We start from the raw sequence: 6,360 nt of genomic DNA, 5'->3' as shown, positions 1-6,360 counted from the left end.
CCTATGCATTTTTTTTGCTAGCTACACTGTTATAAAACGTATCATTCATAAAATAGGCTGCATTAAGAACCTCTGATGTCACTCAAGCAAATATGATTGGTTGCTCTCTTTGAGGTTGTGTTTGCAAAAGTCACAGCAGAAAATGGTTTCAAAATATCAAAACGGAAATACTTAAGTTGTACTTGGTTCAGAAATGTTAGCACCTTCAAGATGGTCTCATCAGTTGCATCTGGAAGATTTTACACTTTGAGTATTTCACAGACATAACCCACGAGAACTCAGCCCTCCTGGTGGCTAGACTCCTTTAAAGCGAAGCGGTGGCTTTTTCTTCTAGGAGAGAAGGAACCTGCTAATGCTAACAGCTAAAGCGCACCGTTGACCCCAAAACGCAAGGCTATGTGAGTCATCATGTATCGTGGTTCAGGTCCAAAGCAAGAGGCTTTTCTTTCCATTGATCTGAAATCCAATGAACATTCTAAATTCTTAATATGGGGTTCTTTTGGTATTCTAGAACAGGTGGCTCTGCAGGTAAGAAGGCAGTTGTCATTACCGCTATGACCTGTGGGTGCTGGCCTGTGGGTTGGGCTCTGCTGGCTGGCTGGCTAGTTGGTTAGTCAGTCAGTTAGAATCCTCATGTAGGGTTCTGCATTCCAGTTCCAGAACCCCTGGCCCTAAAGAAATAGGCCTAAAAGAATCACCAGAGTAGTGTTGAATGTGGCCAAAACACATCCCAGGCACAACAGTCTTGTCCTATTATGATTTCTATGTGAATATTTTCATGAGGATGGCAAGAGAGGTCTTGTTTTATTGTTTGGTTTGTGTCCTTTTTTGTTGTTTTTATTTTATTTTAAGCGCTTACAAGTAGATATTTGTGAATTGTTGATGTGTGTGACCATGTGACGTAGATTTTTTTTAAATTATTTTACTCAAAATTCCAGTAGGTGATGGATTGTATATTAGCAACTGTGTGGTTGATTGTCAGTAGGTAGAATATAGTATGGCCAATGTATGCCCATAAAAACTCACTAACTTAATAACCAAGCACTCAATTGCAAATCAAACAAAAAATGTCAGATCTTTACATAACCCTAACCCTTCACTTTTTTAATGTACTTTTATTTTAGTTGTCCATCCCCATGACAACCATGGCAAAGCCTTGATTAACAATCACAATCCAGGAAGTCAAGCAGGAAGTCCACAGTGTGCAACACATCATGATTAGGGTACGAGAGGAGAAAGTGTGCCAGGGTCATTAGTTCCAGCTCAATAACAAGCATACATACCTGCTACCGAAGAGAGGCCTGTTACACTATTCAACCTCAGTTTTGATTGGTTAAAAATCCTCTATGACATCATAATTGGATTAAAATCACGTCATGACATTGCTTGGCTTTTTATGTGCCTACTGGACCACATGTAGTACCAACATATCAGTTACATATGATGTCAATTAGAAATTCAGTGTACAAAGTACATATCAACTTAAGTAAATGCTGCAGCACAATATAGAGAACTGCTCAATTGTATATGATAGATCCATTAAATCAAGACAAATAGATAGAAAACACGATCATTTATACTCTACACACAGTCTAAGGGCATATGACTAAGCTTACAAAAAGTCTGTTGAAAGAAATTATGATTACGTTTTTTTTTTCTTGATTTGATTAGGTTGTACATATATATTGTGAATATTTATATATATATATCAATGTGTTTGATTTTTTAATGAATAATTTATTTAATGCCAATATATTGGGGAGTTTATGTGTATGTATACTAACTGGAAAACAAATGTGCACCAAACATTTTGCTTGTCTAAATTTCAAATAGAATTCACATTGCAACATTACAACAAAAAATCAATTTTACATTGTAATCTTGTGTCATGGTTTCGATATTATTTTGTATCGTATATTATGTTTCTGGCTTGATTGAAATCAAAAGATGTGACCACATTTGTTCTTTCAGCCTGACTGTAATCTGTTGTACAACTTTCTTGCCCTTTTGTTTTCATCAAATGTAAAGACACTTTTATTTTTATGAAAGTTTTCCTGAACTTTACAACTGAAGGGTTGTTACTTTAACATACAATTCCTACACACATACAGTACTTTTAACCGATAGTCTAAAACCATATGAGGATGGGACTTGTAGTTTCTAGAACCTCAGGAAACGTTCCTCAAACCTCAGTATCAATGATTTGACGGTTTAAAGCATAAGGAACGTATAACAAGGTATTTGAGATACATTAACTGACAATGTGGATCCATGCTTCTATTGGAATGACTCCCCATGGACCCACTGACCACCCTGTGCTGAGATACAGTGTCTGTGGTCCCACAGACCACCCTGTGCTGAGATACAGTGTCTGTGGTCCCACTGACCACCCTGTGCTGAGATACAGTGTCTGTGGACCCACTGACCACCCTGTGCTGAGATACAGTGTCTGTGGACCCACTGACCACCCCTGTGCTGAGATACAGTGTCTGTGGTCCCACAGACCACCCCTGTGCTGAGATACAGTGTCTGTGGTCCCACTGACCACCCTGTGCTGAGATACAGTGTCTGTGGTCCCACTGACCACCCCTGTGCTGAGATACAGTGTCTGTGGTCCCACAGACCACCCTGTGCTGAGATACAGTGTCTGTGGTCCCACTGACCACCCTGTGCTGAGATACAGTGTCTGTGGTCCCACAGACCACCCTGTGCTGAGATACAGTGTCTGTGGTCCCACAGACCACCCTGTGCTGAGATACAGAGTCTGTGGTCCCACTGACCACCCTGTGCTGAGATACAGTGTCTGTGGTCCCACTGACCACCCTGTGCTGAGATACAGTGTCTGTGGACCCACTGACCACCCCTGTGCTGAGATACAGAGTCTGTGGTCCCACAGACCACCCCTGTGCTGAGATACAGTGTCTGTGGTCCCACAGACCACCCCTGTGCTGAGATACAGAGTCTGTGCTGCTTGACTGATGTTTTCTTTGATATGGCCTAGTAAGTGATTTTGGGTGCACTTGGGTGTGAGTTCATCAGGGTGAACCTCGTGGTGAGTCACTACCCTTTTTCACAGCATGTTTTATTTTTATTTTTTTTATGTTGCATCGTTATATAACAATTATTTTATTTCTGGTTATTGTGATTGTTCTGATGAAAATGCCTTTGTTGTGTTTGTGAATTGTAAAGGCCTCATCAAAGGCCGCCTGATTCAAAATATCAAATTCTAAACTGCAGTTTCCCCAGAACCTAAACCAAGCTTCCGTATACAATCCCCACTTTTGTTTGGTTTGTTTTTCTCAATTTTTTGAGTTGTAGAGCGGTGTGTTAATGGCAATGACACACTTGGGAATCAAGGATGTAGAGATAGTGATAAAGGCAGGATGAAAGGTTTCTGGGTCAACTATCTGGTCATAGATTTGGAGCCATGAGTTGCTCTACTGGACTACAAGCAGTTCAGATTATGAATATTGACAAGACTTGCACATTAATTTGGGAAGGCATTGAAAATGTCATGAGTTCAGTGTTGTGTTGACCATGAGAATGTTAGACGTCAGGAGACAGAAAAGTAGACGGTGTCTTAAAAAAAAAAAAGAAATGCACTGATAGCCTGTATTTGCACCTGTCATTGTTCTGATTGACCATTTTAGAGAGATAGAGGGAGAAAGAGATTGATGAAGTGAATGAGACAGAGAAGATTCTTAAATTGTACACATTCTTTTAACTATTAACTATTCCTCTCATGGACGAAAATGTGAAATGTGCTATGAAAAATAAAGTTTACATTATGCAAGAAACAAGCAAGTTTGGCGAATCAGGATTTATTTTAAAGTGCCAACTCAATAGCTGCAAACTGCTGGCAGGAGAGACTTGAATATGACAATATAATAACCTAAAACAAAAGGATGTATACTGAGCAATCAGTTGCAATGTGTGACTTTTTGAGAATCAACAAGATAGTTTTTGCCCACGGTGGCCATTTTCATACAGTGTTGTTTGCAGTTAAGTAGACTAGCGGCCATTTTGAAGTGTTGTGTTTTAAGGTGCTCCTTTGGGGTCGGTCTGATCATTGTGACTGCAGTGGTGTGGTCTGTCGCTGTAAGTGAAGGTTAACGTGCAGACATTGCTGTGCTTGGTTAGGGTAGGCTAAGTGTAGGCATCTAACCGTTTTAGCTAACACGAAGGAACTTGAGGGCGGGGTTTGTCGATGTATTCTAGGAGGTGTCTTTGTAGGAAGTAGAATGTGTACTGGTAATGATTGGTAGTTGATTGGATAGTTCTGTCTGGATGTCTGTCTATGATTGGCTAAAGCTTTCCAGTGTTAAAGTGTGACTTGACTAAGGGCAAGACTACACTTGGCTTGGTGGGCCTACTATATTTACGTTTGCGATCACTACAGAGACAACCATCATGATCTGTTGCATCTCAGTCTGAAATAATTGTTAAAAATTGCCAATTACAGGTTATAATCCACGTATAGATTTCCACCAATAACATGTTTCTGGTGTAAAAAAAAAGGAAATTTGTGCTTTTAGAAAAAGACAGAATAAAGTTCTAATGGCAGGGGGAAAACAAATACATCACCTCTATATTTTAGGTCACTACATAGCCTGTAAACTTTCAGTAGATACCATGGGCTGTATGCTGTTAGATTTTATCAACTGAACAAGATTTATTTTGCAGTGTCATCAACAATAAAAGAAAAAAAAAAAGGTATTATAATATGTATTGTAAAAGAGATACCTACAGATGTGGCTTTTGTCATGATTTAAATGAAACTAAACTGAAATGATGCCATTTTGTCATTGTGCTAAATTAAATATAAATATTATATTATATATTAAAATATATTTGCTAACCTACTGCCATGATTTCTGTGAATATTAATATAATAATTGTTATCTGACCATTGTACTGCATATGCCTAGGTTTTCTTGATTGTTCACACATCTATATTATTCCAATTTATTATTTATTAACACCTCTAAATCAATGTCTTGATAAACAGGATAATGTAAACAAACCTTTTTTTCAAGATAACATGTTTGGAGTACAATTACATTTGCAGCTAGAGAGGGTATTTTCTGGGGAAATTATATTACTGTTACAATTAGGTTGTACCAGCAAGGCACACTATTATCTCTCATACATACATTTTATCTCATATATAAGTACACACACATATGTATATATATATATATATATATATATATATATATATATATATATATATATATATATATATATATATATATATATATAGAGAGAGAGAGAGAGAGAGAGAGAGAGAGAGAGAGAGAGAGAGAGAGAGAGAGAGAGAGAGAGAGAGATAGATGTATATATAAACAACTTTTTAAAGATTAGATACTAAATTTTGAGATTGGAAGATTAGATGCCACACCCATTTATGTTATTCTGTAGGGGCGGGATGACTACTGTACTGGCTATATTCACATCCACCAGTCTGTCGGACTTCATTCACTGGGACACCTGAACAGTGAACACTGCAGAGACTGGGTTAAGAAAAGGTAAGAAATTATTGTTTTTTGGGCAGGGATTAAGCCTTAACTGTTGCATTTTACACCCACAATAACGTTATAGCATATGAAGTTTACATAGTCTGTTGCTCACACAGTAAGCAACAAAACAGGAAATGTCTTAAGAAGTAACAGTGAAATCCTTTGCCACTCTAAAATAAAGTGCATCTCTAGATCTACATGATGGGCTGTGATGGTTTATCTGGGTATTTAAATAAACTTGCTTTTGAACTCAACAAACAACTGTTCCAGAACAACAATTTAACAATGCTCAGTTTACAGGCCAATTGACATTCCTTCACAGCAAAATCCTTCATGCATTGTCATAGTAGAGCTAAATGTGTAGCTGCTCTCTTCTCTGGATTAGCCGTTAAGGGTGTGTGACAGTGTACGAAACCTGTTTGACAAGATTGTCCAGAAATTCAATGAAATCAAAGCAGTTTGAATGTACCATACCTAAGCAATGAAGCATGAATGCGTTGGCACAGTAGGTGAACAGAACCATTAAGCTCAAAGAATTTGACAACACAACTAGATTGTCAACACTCAACCCTATTTTGAGAAACATGGGTATAAAAGAATGAAAAACACACCAAAAAAAAGTAACAATAATATATTGTAAATATCCCAGTCAGAGATGTTTTTCAACTGTTCCTTTCAACTCACATCTTTAAATGTACTAAAGGTCTCCATCAGTATCAAAAAGTGAAACATTAGGAAATGTACTTGAGAATGTACAATATCTATCTAAACACGCCATAACATTTACAGGAAGAACCTCCAGACTACCTGTGGCTGCTACTTTTAGCATAGCCTACCATTC

Source organism: Hypomesus nipponensis, chromosome 25, assembly GCF_054491055.1.
Source record: "Hypomesus nipponensis isolate SF chromosome 25, ASM5449105v1, whole genome shotgun sequence".
In the NCBI taxonomy this organism is placed as follows: Eukaryota; Metazoa; Chordata; class Actinopteri; order Osmeriformes; family Osmeridae; genus Hypomesus; species Hypomesus nipponensis.
This window is presented reverse-complemented; position numbering follows the sequence as displayed.